The 18,968-nt window shown below is 48.0% G+C and overlaps 2 protein-coding genes across 4 annotated transcripts in view; both read right to left on the reverse strand.

Annotated features, from left to right (window-relative positions):
- Positions 1-8,757, reverse strand: part of LOC309398238 (uncharacterized protein) — a 45,398-nt gene extending 36,641 nt beyond the window's left edge. Inside the window, exons 1-3 of one of the 3 annotated variants that reach the window (XR_014176371.1) lie at positions 8,095-8,327; positions 7,440-7,667; positions 752-2,789 (exon numbers count right to left, since the gene is read on the reverse strand). The gene's annotated coding sequence lies outside the window, so the exon portion shown is untranslated. Of the gene's footprint in view, positions 1-751; positions 2,790-7,439; positions 7,668-8,094; positions 8,328-8,474 lie in introns of those variants that run through there. The other 2 variants (XM_081964946.1, XM_081964945.1) reach the window with 2 other exon arrangements.
- The window catches only part of LOC309398310 (uncharacterized protein), a 120,240-nt gene that overhangs the window by 1,726 nt on the left and 99,546 nt on the right, over positions 1-18,968 (reverse strand). The gene's annotated exons all lie outside the window — the stretch shown is intronic.

Consider the following 18,968-nt stretch of genomic DNA (forward strand, 5'->3'; position numbering starts at 1 on the left):
CAGCCGCCCCCTGAAGCCTCAGTCGCCGCATCTTGGCCGTGCAATGGGGCAGAAGTGCCAAGGTGGTGCCTTAAGTGGAGGTCCGGGGCCTTCAGGCATTTCAGCCATCTGCCACTGACCCCAGGACTGGACTTCAGTAGAGGTCCACTTCAGGAAACTCAGTTTTGCAGCAATTTTTCTCAGCCCCAAGGAGCTTGAGAAATATCTCTGTTTCTTTCTCTCTCTCTCTCTTTCCGTCTCCCTCCCTTTCTCTTTCTCTATCTCTCCCTCTCTCTTCCTCGCTCCCTCTCTTCCCCCTTTCTCTCTTTCTTTTACTCTCTCCTCCCTCTTGCTTTCTCTTTCTTGCTTTCTGTCGCTCTTTCTCTCCCTCTCTTCCCTCTCTTTCTCCCTCCCTGTCTCTCCCTCTCTCTATCTTCTCCAGGCAGAGGAGGTGAAAAACAAGACATTTTTGCCTGTTTTTTAACCTCCTGGGACATTTGTGTCCACCGTTTTTCACACACACCCCACCTCCAGAAGCATTCTGCAGACCAAAATTGTTGGCCTTAGCTTTCAGTTCCAGCCTGCGATTGGGCTCCCGAAGGTAAGTCCTGCGATTGGGTGAAGGGTAGGTGGGGCGGTGTTGCCAGGGGCCACCTTGTGGTCCTGGGTGGGCCAGATTAATAGCTTCAGTGGTCTGAATGTGGCCCATGGCCCGAAGTTTAAGGAGCCGTGATTTTGAGCAATACTTTTATTAAGGATTAAATGCCCCGAAAGTAAGTTAATACAAATATTTGTGTGTGAATATATGAAAAAGGGAAAAAAATCCCTCCAAAAAAGATAATAGGAAAACGAAAACTTTCCCTCTTCATCCTCAGCCAGCAGATTCAACATCAAAACTTTTATCACTAAATAAACAAGAAATTCATTCCGCTCTTCACCCCATTTTCCCCTCTCTAAATTTTCAGTTCTCCCCATTTATCAACAAAGCCTAGTAAAAATTAACAGAAAAACCTGGTTCCTGATTTACGATGGTAGCAACATGACCAGAAATCCATTCCAACTTGTGGTCATACGTCCTATACACTGCAAAACATTAAATCTACTCCCCGCATACTTATAACTGTTTTGTGTAATCACTCCAGTAAGTTACTAATTCCGCTTTGCGAGCAAAATATTCTCTCACTCCCAGCATTTACACCCTTTTGCCTCATTGTGAACTCTCTGCGGTTCCTTTGCTGCAGTAGGAAAAACATTTGCTCACACCAAATAATGGTAGGATTTCCCTTCTGTCACTGTGTGAAGTTCCTGGTAAACATTAGGATGGGTTTGAATAAAGTGTTTCCAGCATTCCCAACTAAACAGATTTATCTCTGCTTTGGATTTTCTGGAGCTTTTTCAGCTTTGATTTACTATGAAAAGGTTTCTCACCTTCTGTGTGGTTGTCAAGCTACTCTCCTGTGTGATTTCGGGTGTGCGCACGAAGTGTTGAAGGATGGACAAAACATTTCCCACACTCCAGACATTTATACGGTTTCTCTCCAGTGTGGATTCGCTGATGCATCACAAGAGAATCTTTCCGTGGAAAACATTTATCACATTCTGAGCATTTGTAAGGTTTCTCTCCTGTATGGATTCGGCTGTGACTTATTAAGTTACATGAATGAGCAAATTCTCTCCCACAGTCAAAACATTTGTAGTTTTTTTCCCCTGTGTGAAGTTTCACATGACTTCTAAGGGCTGATGAGGTACTATAAAATCTTCCACAGTCGTTGCATTGATGTGGCTTCTCCCCTGTGTGGGTTCTATGATGACCCCGAAGGCCTCGCATGTCTACAAAGCATTTTCCACATATTGCGCATCTGTATGGCTTCTCTCCTGTGTGGAACCTCTGATGCTTTCCAAGATGTTGTTTTTGGGAAAAGCATTTCCCACACTCCCCACATTTGTAGGGCTTCTCCCCCGTGTGGATTCTCTGATGAATCTGAACTTGGCTTGGTGAAATAAAACTTTTCCCACACTCCCCACATCTATGGGGTAGGTCCCCTTGGTGCATCTTCTGGTGTGTCTGAAGTTCATAAGAATACACAAATCGTTTCTCACATTCTGGGCATTCATAGGGTCTCTCTCCAGTGTGACGTCTCCGATGTTGCACCAAGTTTGATTTCAAGGTAAAACTTTTCCCACATTCGAGGCACTTTTCATTTTTCTCCCCTGTGTGTGTTTTCATATGTCTCCGAAGAGCTGAACTCTGGATAAAACATTTCCCACATTCAAGACACTTTTCCTTTTTCTCCCCTGTGTGTGTTTTCACATGACTCCGAAGAGTTGAACTCGCGGTGAAACGTTTTCCACAGTCAAAGCATTTGTAAGACTTTATTCCTGCATGGATCTTCTCATGGGACCAAAGACTTGAGTTCCGAGAAAAGCTCTTCCCACATTCCCAACACTTGTAAGGTTTCTCCCCCGTGTGGATTCTCTCGTGGTCTCTGAGAGTGTTTTTTTCACGGAAAAAATTCCCACAATCCAGGCATTGATAAGGTTTCTCTCCAGTGTGGATTTTCTGATGTATAAGAAGGCTTGACTTTCGTCCAAAGCATAAGTCACATTCCTCACATTTATAGGGTTTTAGTGTTGGGGGGCTCCTGAGATTTTTGGAGCTTTTCGTCCTTGAAGTGCTTCTCGTGTCTGATGGGGGATCCAAGAGATTCCCAGCCTCCATGCTTGCCTTTTCGCTGCTGCCTTGGGCTGAATTTCTACTATCTGTTGATATTTGCCTTTCAGGTAAATCTTTGGTCACAGCTGTTTTCCTGCTGGTGGAACAAAAGAGATAAGAGCATTATTTCCTTTCGAGAAACAAGGAAAACCACAAAGTTGTTGAGGGCCGACATTTGTAAAGTGCTCAGAGAGTGCTGTAAATCACTACGTATCTAACTTGAAGTGCTATTGCTAATAACAACCGCAAGAGTGAGGGAGGAATTGCAGTTCTTGAGCAAAGCGATTATGTGATGTCTCAAGTAATGACCACTTTGCTCAAGAAATGAGATTGCAGCCCAGTTGTAGTCGTAACTCGAGGACTGACTATAGGAAACTCAAAAGTCCAATCAAAAATTTTCACTCAATTGCCGTTTTGTGAAATAAAGATAAAAAACAATTGAAGGCATGTGCCAGGATGAAGTTGCAGGATCCAATCTGGGTCAGTCACCAGGATCATCAGAGGTTTCGTCTTTCAAGCTTTTGGACAGCAAATCCTTGGGGAACTTCCCTTCAGTGGAATGTGTGCTGTTTTGTGTGTGTGGACCAGTGGTGGTATTCAAAAGTGTTTACTACCGGTTCTGTGGGTATGACTTATTTTGATGGTCATGTGGCATGGCTTGGTGGTCATGTGACTGGGTGGGCGTGGCTTGGTGGTCATGTGACTGGGTGGGCGTGGCTTGGTGGTCATGTGACTGGGTGGGCGTGGCTTGGTGGTCATGCTCTCTGAAGGGCAGAAAGGAGTGAATGAGTTAACTTTTGACTTTGACAGCTGATGAGCATCTCTGAACTAAGCCTGCCTGATCTCTATCGGTCAATTTAAAGCTCAGCCTCACATATTTAGTATTTAAGAATTGAACAAAAGTAGCATTTTGCAGTTGGTTTAGAATTAGGCAGGATAAAGTTACCTCCCCCCAAAAAGCAATGGAGCTTGTTAAAATCATGAATTGATACTAACTGTCAAAAACAAATATTAATGTTTGCATCGGTGTCCTTGTAGAAATATACGTGTTTGAGGAGTGTGTTTTTGAAAATCTTTTCCCTGTTCAAGGAGACATGTAAGAATTCAAATCCAGGATCAAGGCCAGGAGTTGTTTGAGGTGAGTGTGGCTGGCAGGGCACTTGCTCACTTGCAACAAGCAGCTGCAGAAGGGGAGACAAACCATTATGAAATGGAGAATTAACACAGATCTTCACCTTTACAATTTGCCATCCATCGGGACCCAGGAAGTGTGACTTTTCTGTAGCAGCCCCTGTCCTGGGAGAGACCCTTTCCTGGGGGGGGGGGGATGGTGCAGCCCCCCCCAACCTTCTGGAAAGCCTTAGGGGGCTGTTTCCCTCCCCAATATCTGGGACAGAGGAAGGCTGGGACTGGAGAATTAGAGTTTGGTTGTGTTTGTGGGTGTGTCTCAGGTACCTGATTGTTTTGGTTTTCTTGATTTTGGCTTTAGAGTTGTGTGTCCCTTTTCAGAGTTGTGTTTTACAAGACAACTCAGGACACAGAGTCCAATTTCTTGCCTTTATACAATGACCCCCTTTTGCTAATGCCCCAAAGTTTATCAGCCCTTTATGACATCCAGTCCACAATGTACGACATAGATGTTTCCCAATGGAGCAAATAAGCTGATTTGTGAGGTGGGTGGTTTCCATATTTGATAATAAATAGATATAAATAAATAACTGCAGGTGATTCCTCAACTTTCCACCTTAAGTGAGTCCCTGCACATTATGGATCCGGGTCATGAATAGCTTTTGCAGGTGGGGTCCATTGAAACTGTGAAAGGGCAGCTGGAGGGCAGCCTGTGGTGAGCCCCCATGGCTGCCTCTGCCCTCCAGCTGTGCCTGATGAGCTCTGGGCTGAAAGGGGGGACCGACCCAAACTCAGCCTCTCCCACTTGAGCTGAGGAGGGAAGGAAGGACAGAGAATCCCACACAGGAGGGGCCACAAATAATGAAACCCCCTTTGTGGGCAGGAGGAGCTGAAGGCTGGCAAATAGAGAGGGAGAGGGAGAGAGAGAGAAAGAGAGGGAGAAAGACAGGGAGAGAGAGAGAGAGAGAGAGGGAGGGAGGGAGGGAGGGAGGGAGAGAAGGAATTAGCAGTGTGAAACAGGCACACTGGGCTCTTTTTCCTACGTTCAGTTGACCTTCTTCCCAAAGAGCCTGAAATCCCTAAGGAGAAAGAGCCTCCATCAGACCAGAGGAGCATCCGGGTACCAGGCGCCTCTGGGGAACCAGGTGTCCGGATCAAGGGGCTCACAGGGGGCGGGGAGATGCCAGAAGCCCCACTGAAGTAGCCAATAGGAGTCAATGGCAGATCCCAGATTCTGAGCACATCAACAACTATGTCACAAAGGAACATTTCTATGGGACCAAGAGGGAAGAGACCACTTCCCAAGCAAAACAGCCAGGAAAACATTGTGCTTCGTAGGGCTGGGGAGGAGATGCCATTTCATGGAGGACGGAGGAGAAGGAGAGAAATAACCACAGTTAAAGGAAAATGATGAGAAAAAGTGAGTCTCCTTTACTGAAGCTCCAAAAACATCACATTAAATTTAGATTTTTTTAAAGTTATATCTCTATGGAATATACAGTAATTGCTTCCAGATCGATAGAAATAGGCAAGAAAAATATTTAATGCCACAAGATCTATGGATAATAATGAAATATCGCAGTGAGAGACTTAACAACAATATCCATAAATGGCTTTAAGTGTAATCTAAATTTTAAAAAATGAGAAGCTTTATTTAATAATACCCAGGCCAGGGGTGTTTTGACCCACTTTTGTGTTTTTCGAAAATATTTCAGGATTAAACCATTTCCAACGCTACAAGAACTTCTAAGGGCCCCCTCTGAGGGGACTCACCAATGCAGGACAACAATTGTCTCATTTCAAGCAGCAGATTTTCCACATTCCAAACTCTGATGTGGTTTGTCACCCCGAAAGAGGGTCCGGCCATCCGAGCCCCTGGAGGTTTTCTGGAGGGCATTTTTACCTCCAGACCCAGGTAGACAGTCCAGAAAAATATTTCCCACATAATAATTGCCTTAAAGGAGGGGGGGATGGGGCCTTCGGCAGTTTCAGCCAACTGCCATTGTCCCCAGGCCTCGGTTTCACCCCAGGGTCACCACTGCCACTGAGAAATGCGCCCTTAATCTCCAGACTGGAGGCCTTTGCAACCTAGCTCCATTTTCCAAGCTGCATTTTCCGTACTGTTTCCAAGAAACGTGTCCCAAAGCATCTCTTAGGTTCTCCGGGAGCCCTGAAGTCGAATGCTGCCTGTGCCTGGGAATCCCCAGGCCTCTCCTGCTCACTTCAGACAACCCCACATTCCTTACCTGGGACTTTGTTTAGCGACACGTGAAATCGCTTAACAACCACAACCACGAATACAACGTTGCAGTCATTGAGCCAAGCTCTCCCGCGACATCTTACTTAATGACCACTTTGCTCAACAACCAAGACTCCAATTGTCGACAAACTGGACATAGGTCCAGGACAAACTACAGGAATTACCCAAAACTAAGTGACCTTCTACTGCTGTACAATAAAGAGTATTTTAAGTTACTGCTCCTGTGTATGGTTTGCCAATTGCACAGAGGCAGATAGGACAGCACTCCAGAGGATCGAGGTCATTGCCCAGAGGATCATTGGTTGACCTCTCCCTTCCTTGGGAGAGCTTTATAGCTCCCTCTGCCTTAACAAAGTTCAAAGCATTCTTAAAGATCCATCTCATCCTGGGCACTCTTTTTTTTGTAAACTATTACCATCTGGCAGACGGTACAGGATAATGAAAACAAGGACAAATAGGCTGAAAAACAGCTTCTGTCCCAGGGCAGTAACTAGATTGAATTCTACTGTATAGTGCAATATTAGTGCAATATCAGGGGTTTTCAATTGAATTGCATAGAATGCAAAGGATGTGCGTTTTTGTTTTATTTTTTTGATAGTGACAATGTACACTGAAGATGGCATTTAATTTCATTGTCGGAGGTGCAATGACAATAAAGTAAACTAAACTAAACTAAGGCATCACATAAGCAAAAGAGAAGGAAAAAGAGTTCAGGCTAATGTAAAGAACCCATTTCTGATTCTTATCCCTTTTTCCTGCTTCTTCTCACTTTGGCTCATAGGAGCCCCATCCCACCATGGCTTCTCAATCGGGGCTTCCTCGTGACACTTTTTGTACATTTTATAAAATAAAGTTAAAAAGAGGGTGGGGGAGGGGGATTGGATCAAGGAAGCTATAATCCAAACATCCTGGCATCAGTCCCTGGGAAGATCCTGGAAAAGATAATCAAGCATTGGATCTGCCAAAGCCTAGAAACAAACAAAGCTATTATTACAAGCCAACATGGGTTTGTCAAACACAGACCACGGCAGAAAACCTTATTGCGTTCTTTGACAAAACAACTAAAGTTCTGTGTGCATCGAATACATGGACTTCAGTGAGGCATGTGACAAAAGTAGAGCGCTACCTAGTTCTTGGCAGGATAAACAAAATGTGGGATAGGATCACCACCTGGTGGATTCGTAACTGGCTGACCAACCGCATTCAACGTATAGTCCTCAATGGAACTACATTATGCCCTCACCCAGCACCTTGGGAGCAAAACCCATTTTTTATGCATTGCTCATTTGTCAAATAAAGGTTTAAAAAATGGATGCTTGTTCTCCAAACCAAGATTTAACCCAAGTTTTGTTTACTCACTTTTAAAGTTACAATGAAGAGGCCTCTGGGCCAAGGCCAGGTATTACCCTCACTGCTGACCGGTTTGGTTTCTCCTTAATCAATTGGCCCTTTGTGCAAGGAAGCCTCTTCTCCATCCAGGGCACGATTTCCAAATTCTCTGGGACAGAGTCCTGGCCAAAGGTTGATGGATCCCAATCCAGGAACTTTCTCCTTTGTGGAGTTCACAGCCACATCCTCACTGGTCTCCTGCAAGGAGAAATGAAAAAAAAAGGCTCAGATGCCAACAGTGATATTGAACATAATCTGGAAGTGATCTGGATTCTGGAGGCAAAAATAGGAGTATTGGATCTTGATACAAAATAATGGAGATAAGATTCAAGAAGATCTGAATAAGACAAAATGAAAGAAACCAGCAGGCTGAAGTCCAATAGGGACCAAAGTACCTAGGAAACCTCAGTGGAAGATGAGAGAGATCAGATGGGGCAGAGCATGTGTGAAAAGGGCTGATCTTTCCTGCTCTTTTTGGAGGCTGCAAGGCAGCCAAGATTCCAGTTAGGCGTCTCAAAATCTATGTACAATTGGGTAAGGCAGCCTCCTGCCCATCAGCTTGTTACCTAGCAGCTGCTCACAAGACCCCCCTCAAAACTTCCTTTGTGCTTAGGAAAACACCCACCAAGGAGCGGCTCCTACATCCCAGCCTCTTCTGGGCAAAAGAAGGAAAATCTAAAGTTTAGAAATTCTACCCATCTTTTTAAAGCAGAAGCAAAGTAAAGATTAGCATAAAAACAAAGGATTTGACGCCTTTCAGAGGAAAGAGCTCAAAGGAAGAGAATCTCTTTTGTGGCTCAAGAAAACACGAGCTCAAGTCAACTAATTTAAACTCCTTTCCTTTCCCCTCCCCGTTGCAAAGAGGTCAGAGGGTGTTAATAACACATTACAAATCCCAGTAAATGTTTTAAAGCGCAATTTACACTTTAAAAAAAATGCACTTGCGGGATACGCATGCTCAGAGACCTCTGACGGATCACAGAGAAACCTCCTGAAACAACTTACCCAAAGCTGCTTCCCGGATCCCCCACGGGGAGCCTTGGCCCCGAGGAAGATCCAGCCCGGGGACGGAGCCCCCTTTGTCCCCCTGGAGGGAAGGGAGGGATTCGCTCCCTGCAGGCAGCGCCAGAGCCGGATCTCCCCGAGGAAAACCCTGCGAGCCGAAGATCGGGATCCGCAGCTCCCTCCCTCCTGGCGGGGAGAAGATCTCCTGGCTGGAGGGGCGGCCTGGAGGCCGGAGGGAGAGCAGCCCCACCTGCCCGGAACGGGACCTAGGAGCCTCTCCCGAGGGATCCAGCGCCGGGCGAAGGGAAGCAGAGATCCAGCCAATGGGAGGGGAGAGGTGGGGGGCGGGAGTTCCGGCTTCCTCTCGGGCTCCGCCTACTCTTTGAAGCCCCGCCCCTTCTCCTCCCCCTTTCAGCTAGGACCACGTGCTCCGAAATGCTGTGTTTTTGTGTGTGTTTGTGAGAGAGAGAAAGAGAGAGAGAGCTGGAAGCTGAACCTCTGCAGATGCCCCTGAAAGACTTGTGCAAAAAGGCCCCGTAAGAGTTGAAGGGTCCTTGGGACTCCCTAAGGTCTGTGGTTGGTTGCTGCCCTGATGATGTTACCCAGTTGGGGCAATGAGACGTCTCCAGGGAAACACCGAAGCTCAGAGGCCACTAAGGAACCCCCCCCCCCCCATTCCCACCCTCAGCTCTTCCCCTTGACTGATTTTGCGGCCTCTGGAGTTCCTGCAGCTGGAGAAGAGGAAGAAGAAAAAGGGGGATCCTGACCCAGAGGAAGAGCAGCCCCGAGGGGAACTCCGTCTCCCCTCCAGTTGGGGGTAGGTCTTCCCTTGCGCTACAGTGGGATCCACTTCTGGGGAACCAGGTGTCCAGATCCAGATGTTCACAGTTGACCTTCTTTGTGTCCCAGGACTGGACCTCCCTGGAAAATTTAATTTTAATTTAAATAGTTTCACATCTTACAGTGATCTGCAATGGCCACTGGTGCAGAGGTTACATGATGCGCCCCCCCCCCATCATGAGAATTTAAATTGGGTGGGGACTCTGAAGACCATGAGCCTGGGTGGGTCTTCCCCAGGACAGCAAAAAGAGGAGAGTTTGGGGGAGCAGCCCAGATCTCATGCTTGTTCCCATGACAGATTAAAGAAACTTAATACAACTATGTACTGTATGTCTATAAATATACTGAAGGTATGTATGTGTGTGTGTGTGTGTGTGTACCTATGAAAAAGACAATGTAAGAAAAAGAAAAAAAAATCCCTCACCCATTTTCTCATCTCTAAATCTTCAGAGTTCTCCTTACTGATCAACAAAGTTTAGTAAGAATTTACAAAAAAAACCTGGGTCCCTTGACTTGTTCTACCCTCAGGTGCTTTGGAGAATAGTTTGACTCCCTCTTCTATGGGGATGGTGCCAAAGACACCGGAGAAGGATCTAGCAGCCAAGAGATCTCAGCTTCAGAATAGATTATTCATGGATCAGGCTTGAACTGCTGCAAGGTGCTCTCTGAGCTTGGTGGTTTTCTTGGAGATGTTTCATTACCTAACTAGGCCTCCTGGGAGGGCCTGTGCCTGCACTAGAGATGGAGTCCTAGTGGACAACCATTTAAATAGGAGCTAGCCGTGTGCAGCAGCTGCCAACAAAAGCCAACACAGTTCTAGGCTGCATCAACAGAGGGATAGAATCAAGATCACCTGAAGTGTTAATACCACTTTATAATGCCTTGGTAAGGCCACACTTGGAATACTGCATTCAGTTTTGGTCACCACGATGTAGAAAAGATGTGGAGACTCTAGAAAGAGTGCAGAAAGAACAACAAAGATGATTAGGGGACTGGAGGCTAAAACATATGAAGAACAGTTGCAGGAACTAGGTATGTCTAGCTTAAGAGAAAGAAGGACTAGGGGAGACATGACAGCAGTGTTTCGATATCTCAGGAGCTGCCACAAAGAAGAGGGAGTCAACCTCTTCCCCAAAGCGCCTGAGGGTAGAACAAGAAGCAATGGGTGGAAACTAATCAAGGACAGAAGCAACTCAGGACTAAGGAGAAATTTCCTGACAGAACGATTAATCAGTAGAACAACTTGCCTTCAGAAGTTGTGAATGCTCCAACACTGGAGGTTTTTAAGATGATGTTGGATAACCATTTGTCTGAAATGGTGTTTCCTGCCTAAGCAGGGGGTTGGACCAGAAGACCTCCAAAGTCCCTTCCCACTCTTTTGTTCTGTTCTGATCTATTCTATTCAGGCCTGGAAAAAAACCAGAAAAATTGGGGGGGGGGGGGGGGAGAGGATTCATTCTCTGTTTTTCCAAAGCCTTGGAAGAAAATTGAAAAAATACCTGTCTTTTTCTCAATTTTTCCAGGCCTTCCCATCTCTACTGCGGGTTTGCCCCCCCCCCCCGCAAATAATGGGCCGCTCATAATGAAGACAACACACAAGGTTCCTAGATGCATGAGTGGCACAGAGCGTAATCTGTAACCCCCTTTTATTAAGAGCGTATAAGGAAATAATATATTATTGGTTACATGAAGCATTTCTCCTAATATGGTTATTTTTAGCTATACCTGCTTAAGCGCTTTCACCACGTGTTTCCTATGCTGCTAGTAACTTCCTCAGTTTGAAAGTTCCTGTTAAGATCTAAGCATTGCTATTGTCATTGCAAACACAGCTTTCTAATTTGGGTCCTCCCAGTGGGCATCCATCTCAACCCGCATTTACTACTCAATTTATTCCAGTCCCAAATTCCATATATGTGTTCCAATCAGGAAAACTGATCTGCACACATACCATGGTGACCTTGTTCCCACACTCTACCACTAGGCTCCCTCAGTTTTTGACTGAGTGGCCCCAGGCTCTACCTAACAACCCACATATTCATTTAACGAATGCCTTGGGGAAAGCAGGGACTAGGAAGTCATTCGTTAGGTGCTTCATTTAATGTAGTCCTTGACTTCCAACATGTATGACTGTGGGAATATACAGCATGCATGTGTCTGCACAAATAACAAGGACAATGTGATAAAAGGGAAAAAAAACCTTCCCCAAAAGATAGTAAAAAGCAACTTTTCTTTTTCATCCTGAGCCAGGAAATTCAACATCAATGTTTTGTCACTAAAGAAAGCATCAGATGCATTTTCGTTCCACCCCTCACCCCATTTTCTCCTCTGCAAATCTCCAGTTCTCTTCATTGATCAACAAAGGTCTAGTAAAAGATAAAAATAATACCTGGGTGTCTTGATTTATGACTATAAACAACTTACAACCAGAAATCCATTTCCTGTTGTGGTCGTAAGTTGGGAATTACCTGTACTCTGCAAAACATTATATATACTCACAGACTATTATTATTATTATTTATTTTATTAAATTTATAGACTGCCCCCTCTCCCCGAAGGGTCTCGGGGCGGTGTACAGACACCAGATTAAAACCTAGTATAAAATAGATACATTTAAAAACCAAATAAACAGTAGAGCTGTACAGGGTAATAAAAGTTAAAAATCATCTTAAAACCACCCCAAAAATTTAAAAGTACAGAATTGAGGGACTAGATCGGGATTAGGCCAGGCCCGCTGAACTAAACAGGTGGGTCTTGAGCATCTTACGGAAGGAGCGGAGATCAGTGGTTGTTCTGATGTCACGGGGGAGGTCATTCCAGAGGGTCAGGCCCATCACAGAGAAGGCCCTACTCCTGGGCGTTGCCCGCTGGCACTGCCTCATGGACGGCACCCGGGGGAGCCCCTCTCTGTGAGAGCGAATCGGTCGAAGGGATGTATGGGGCAGGATACGATCCCGCAAGTACCTTGGTCCTGTGCCATGGAGCGCTTTAAAGATGATAACCAGTACCTTGAAACGCACCCGAAAAGCCACAGGTAGCCAGTGTAGCCCGCGCAGGAGAGGTGTTACGTGGGAGTACCTAGGGACTCCCGCAACAACCCGCGCGGCCGCATTCTGGACCAGCTGCAGCCTTCGAGTGCATCTCAAGGGGAGCCCCATGTAGAGAGCACTACAATAGTCCAGCCGAGACATCACAAGTGCATGGGTGACTGTGTGGAGGGCATTCCGGTCCAATAGGGAATGCAATTGGCGCACCAGGCGAACCTGGTGAAACGCCCCCCTTGCCACGGCCGTCACATGGTCGTCCATTGACAGCCGGGCATCTAGGAGGACGCCCAAATTGCAAACCCGATCCATGGGGGCCAGCTGTTCGCCCCCAATGGCCAGTGATGGACATAGCTGGTTGAACCGGGGTGCCGGAAGCCACAGCCACTCCGTCTTGGACGGGTTGAGCCTGAGTCTGTTACCTCCCATCCAGATCCGCACGGCTTCTAGACACCGGGACATTACTTCGACGGCATCGTTGGGGTGGTTCGGGGTAGAGATGTACAGCTGGGTGTCGTCAGCGTACAGGTGGTAGTCTACCCCGAATCCACGGATGATCTCGCCCAGCGGTGTCATATATATGTTGAACAGGAGAGGTGAGAGGACCGACCCCTGAGGCACCCCGCAAGTGAGCAGCCTCAGGGTCGACCTCTGCCCCCGTCAACACACATTGCGCTCGGCCAGAGAGGTAGGAGGAGAACCACCGCAAAATGGTGCCCCTCACCCCCAGCCCCTCCAGACGATGCAATAGTATACCATGGTCGATGGTATCGAAAGCCGCCGAGAGGTCTAATAGGACCAGGATGGAGGAACAGCCCCCATCTCTGGCACTCCAGAGATCATCCACCAACGCGACCAAAGCCGTCTCCGTGCTATGGCCGGGCCGGAAGCCGGACTGGCGCGGGTCTAGATAATCCATTTCTTCCAGGTGGCGTGGGAACTGTTGTGCCACCACACTCTCTACAACCTTCGCCAAAAAGCAAAGGTTGGAGACAGGACGGTAATTAGACAATATAGCCGGGTCCAGGGAAGGCTTCTTGAGTAGGGGCTTCACCACCGCCTCTTTTAAGACGGCTGGCAAGAACCCCTCTCTAAGAGAAGCGTTGACTAGTTCCTGGAGCCAGCCTCGTGTAACCTCCCAGGATGCCAGTATAAGCCAGGAGGGACACGGGTCCAATAAACATGTGGTGGCTCGCAGTCGCCCACGTAACCCATCCATATCATCGGAAGTAACAGAGTCAAACGCCTCCCAGCCTAATCCCTCAAGACCCACCTCCGACGTCTCTTCTGGATCACTAAAGGGGACCCACTCGCTGCGAATCTGAGCGATTTTGTCCTGCAGATATTCCCCAAACTCCTCTGCTCTACCCTGTAAAGGGGCCTCCCGTGGCCTCTGAAAAAGGAGGGAGCGGGTCACCCTAAACAGGGCGGCAGGGCGGTTATCAGTGGACGCAATAAGAGTGGCACAGTACTGACGTTTGGCGACTCTCAATGCCACAAGGTAAGTCCGTAAATGGGCTCTCACCTGTGATCGGTCAGATTCAGAGCGTGACGATCTCCATCTGCTCTCTAGGCATCTCTTTCGGCGCTTCATCACCCTCAGCTCCTCGGTGAACCAAGGGGCCTGGGTGGATCGCTGCCGCGAGAGAGGCCGCAAAGGCGCAACCCGATCCAAGGCCCCAGCGGCCGCACTGTTCCATGCAGCCACTAGGTCCTCCATCCGGGCACGGGTCAGGGCTACAGGACATGGCCCAAGCTCCATCTGGAACCTATCAGGCTCCATCAGGCGCCTGGGGCGGAACCATCTAGGACATTCCGGTTCCGTCTCCCCACGATGGGGGGTATCGGATGGAAAGTCAAGCCGGAGAAGTGAGTGATCTGACCATGACAAGGGTGCAACGACTAGATCTCCTACTCCCAGATCACTCCTCCACTGGCCAGAGATAAAAATAAGGTCCAGTGTGTGACCTCCCTCGTGTGTGGGGCCCTGAACTACTTGGGTCAGGTCCATGGCTGTCATGGAAGCCATGAACTCCCGAGCTACCTCGGATGTTTCCCCTACCGATGGCAAGTTAAAGTTCCACATGACCAGAAGTCTGGGGGTCTCAACCGCCATCTCGGAGATCACCTCAAGGAGCTCGGGCAGGGCCGCTGATGCATAGCGAGGAGCCAAGTATACAATCAGCAAGCCCAACTGCCTCCCTGGGCCCCACTTCACACACAGGGATTCACAACTGGTTATCTGTGGCACAGTGGACTCTCTCGGTTCAAGACCTTCCCTTATAATGACCGTTACCCCACCACCCCTGCCCTGGGTCCGTGACTGATGGAATGCGCGGTAGCCTGGCGGGCCCATTTCCACGAGGAGGAGACCTCCCTCGTGACCCAGCCAGGTCTCCGTTATCCCCGCCAGGTTCGGCTCCCCCTCTAAGACCAAGTCATAAATGAGGGGGGCTTTATTAGCGGCGGACCTGGCATTGCATAGCATCAGTCTCAGGCCCCGGCTCTGTAGGACCTGACCACCTAGGTTGCGGGGGCTGGGAAAGGAGACCGGCCGAATCCAGCGACCCCGGTCTCCCAGCCGGCTATAAGGTCTCTGTCTGCCGTCGTACCTACCCCTCCCCGAGACCGTTAAGATGGAAAGACCCTCTTCTGGAATGTTACTATTCCCCCTCCCCCTAATGACTCCGCTCACTCCCTTGCTCGTTCCCTTGTTAATCCCACCCGTCGGCCTGGCACTAGTCCCTCCCTCAACCTGACTAACCCCCCCCCGGGACCCCCTAAAATACGAATAAAAACTTTGATTAAAAACCCACTAAGAGAACGCTTTGTCCACCTCTCTGGATTAATAAATCCCTCATCAAGGTGGGCCCTCGAAAGAGCGGAGGGCCATACCTGCGAGAGGGGGGACTCCCGCAGTAGGAGCAGGTCTGCCCTCGAGTATATGGTGAGGTTACATTTCCGACAGGGCTACAGTTTGGTTAGGGACGTTTACAGGTGGTAAAAATTCATTTGTTCCAGTAGGGTATAACAGGCCCAAATCTTCGGTAGGGTGGTGATATGATCAAATCAAATCGTCAGCGGATAATAGTTAGTCCTGCGCCAAGGAGCCTCCTACCTCCTGCCAGACCTCCAGCGACAAAAGCTTCCTGCAAGTGATTTTGTGTAATCACTCTGGTAAGTGTCTAATGCTGCTTTGTGAGCCAAACATCCTCACACTCCCCATACCTATGGCCTCTTGCCTCATTGTGTACTCTCAAACAGGATTTGAGGTTGCTTAACAACATTGTTCACCGCTGAAGAAATTTATCTCCTATGGACTTTCCGATGTATTTTTAGCTTTGGTTTGCTATGAAAAGATTTCTCGCACTCTGCACACTTGTGAGGCTGCTCTCCTGTGTGACTTCGGGTGTGCATGCAAAGTGCTGAAGGTTGGGCAAAGCATTTCCCACATTCCAGACATTTAAATGGTTTCTCTCCAGTGTGGATTTGCTGATGCTTCAAAAGAGTACGTTTCTGAGAAAAACATTTATCGCACTCTGAGCATTTATGGGGCTTCTCTCCTGTATGGATTCGGATGTGATTTCTAAGGGCAGATGACTGAACAAATGCTTTCCCACAGTCCAAACATTTGTAGTTTTTTTCCCCCGTGTGAGTTTTCACATGATTTCTAAGGGCTGATGAGGTACGATAAAATCTTCCACATTCGTTGCACTGATGTGGCTTCTCCCCTGTGTGGGTTTTATGATGTGTCCAAAGGATTCTCTTATCAGCAAAGCATTTTCCGCATTCTTCGCATCTGTAAGGCTTCTCTCCCGTGTGGAGCCTCTGATGCCTTTTGAGTTGCTGTTTTCTGGAGAAGCATTTCCCACACTCCCCACATTTGAATGGCTTCTCACCCCTGTGGATTCGTTCATGACTCTGAAGCTCTTTTCATGTAACAAAACTTTTCCCACAGTCCCTACATTCATAGGGTTTCTCCTCTTTGTGCCTCTTCTGGTGTCTCCGAAGTTCAGAAGAATCCACAAATCGTTTCTCACATTCTGGACATTCAAAGGGTCTCTCGCCAGTGTGAAGTCTCTGATGTTGCACCAGGTTTCCTTTCAGGCTAAAACATTTCCCACATTCGAGGCACTTTTCGTGTTTCTCCCCTCTGTGTGTTTTCTCATGACTCCGAAGAGATGAACTCTGGGTGAAACATTTTCCACACTTATAGCATTTGTAAGGCTTGATTCCTGCATGAATCTTCTCATGGACACAAAGATGTGCTTTCTGAGAAAAGCTCTTCCCACATTCCCAACACTTGTAAGGCTTCTCCCCTGTGTGGATTCTTTCGTGGTTTCTGAGAGTGGCTTTTTCACGGAAACGTTTCCCACATTCCAGGCATTGATAAGGTTTCTCTCCAGTGTGGATTTTCTGATGTTTAAAAAGGTTTGAGTTTTGACTAAAGCATAAGTCACATTCCTCACATTTATAGGGTTTTAGTCTGACAACTTTGGCATCTTTTCCAGAGTTGGATTTTTCACCCTCCAATCCTTCCCTGGATCCACTTCCCACATGGACCTTCCTGTGGGTCAAAAGGAGGGACTGGAGAGCAAAGGATTTCCCACACTCTGAGCATTCATGGGTTCTTTCGTGGTTTTTCGGAGTGTTGCTTGTATCTGACGGGAGATTCCAGATTTTCCCAGGCTCCATGCTTTGTGGCGGCTCCTGCCTTAGGCTGAATTTCTACTATCTGTTGGCAGTTGTCTTGCAAGTAAACATTTTTTCACTATCTTTTATCCTCTGTTAGAAAGAGAAGGAGAAAAAAGTATTTCCTTTTCAGAAATGTAGAGTCATAAAATCCCCAATAAAGGATCCACAATAATTGAGTTTAAATAGAGGTTTAAGGACAAGGCAAAAGCAATTCAGCTTACTAAACTGTATCCCCAAGTGCATTATGGGACAAGGCACAAACAGTCAGCACGTATGATGGCTAAAAATGCATCCCTGAAACAAGACGCAGTTTGGGCTGAGAGAACATTTCCCCATGGAGGGACAGGATGAAGGCTGGACAGGGGCAGCCCCACCCCAAGCTGAGTCCCCAGGAAGCCTCTTTCGGCTTCAGGGCTGCATCCACCCAGCCGTTGCAGCTCCCCCACTCTGTGGCCTTCCCTCCAGGGTCCACCTCCAACTAGACCAAGAGTGGCTTCTTACAACAAGTATCAAAGAAATTATGCCCTCACTCAGCACTTTGGCAGCTAAATCCAATTCACTGCATCACTCTCTTGTCAAATTAAGATTAAAATAATTAACATGCTTATTGTCCAGACCAAGATTTAGCCAACATTTGTTTACTCACCTTTAAAGTTACAATCAAGAGTTCACTTGTAAGCCCTCTGAGCCAAGGCCAGGGATGACCCTCACCACTGACCACTTTCATTTCTCCTAAGTCGATTGGCCCTTTGTGCAGGAAGCTGCTTCTCCATCCAGGCCACGATTTCCAAATTTTCTAGAATGGAGTCCCAGCGAAAGGTTGGTGGAACCTGATCCAAGAACTCCCCTTTCTCCTCTGTGGGGTTCACGGCCAGATCCTCACTGGTCCCCTGCAAGGAGAAATGAAGAAGGCTCAGATGCTTTTGACAGTAATTCTGCACAGAATCTCTAAATGAACTGGAAGAGGCAGCAGAAGGTGGAATTATTTGTTATTGGTAGAAATAAAAGAGGGAGAATCGTGATTCAAGATCTTGATGAGCCAAAATGGAGAGAAACCACCAAGGTGGAAGTCCAACTGGGATCATTGCATAGTTGTGAGTAGGAAGACTCAATGGAAGAAGAGAGAGAGATGAGATGGGCAAAAGAACATGTGTGAAACGGACCACAGAGGGACCTTCTGAAGCAACTTACCCAAAAGATCCTTCCCGGAGCCCCCCGGGGAGCCTTGGCCGGTGGTGGAGGGGGCAGATGCAGCCCGGGGACGGAGCCCCCTTTGTCCCCCTGGAGGGAAGGGAGGGAGTCGCTCCCTGCGGGCAAAGCCAGAGCCGGATCTCCGCAGCTCCCTCCCTCTTAGGGGGCAGGCAGGAGATCTCCTGGAGGAGGGGCGGCGTGGAGGCCAGAGAGAGCAGCCCCACCTGCCCCGAGCAGGATCCAGGAGCCTCTCCCAAGGGATCCAGCACCGATCCCCCTCGTGCAAAGCGGGACACGCGGAGGAAAGCGGAAATCCAGCCAGGGGGAGGGGCTTCTTTCGGGCTCCGCCCTCTGCCCTGGAGCCCTGCCCCTTGGCCGCCGCCTCCCCTTTCCCCCTCCCCCTCCCCCCTAATCTCCCCTCCCCACGTGCTGCGGAGCTTCCTCTGAACCTGCTATGTGTGTTCGTGTCAAGCGTTCCTCTGAGCATGGGAAGAGGGTCCCGTTCTGCACGCTGGAAGCGGGGCTGCCTCTCCTCCTTCAGAGAGAGGGAGATTGTTGTTTTAATGAGCCCAGATATTTTTTTCCTCTTCGGGAACTCCGCTCAAAGTCCCAGTAACTTCTAGCAACAACACAGAGTTGACTTTTTGCTGCCTGCCGAAACACTTGATGGCTGTTTCCTCCTAAGTGGATAAGAAAGCTTTCATTTTCCTCCCAGGGGCTTTTCATT

This window comes from Natrix helvetica, assembly GCF_964273705.1.
Source record: "Natrix helvetica genome assembly, chromosome: 1".
NCBI lineage: Eukaryota > Metazoa > Chordata > Lepidosauria > Squamata > Natricidae > Natrix > Natrix helvetica.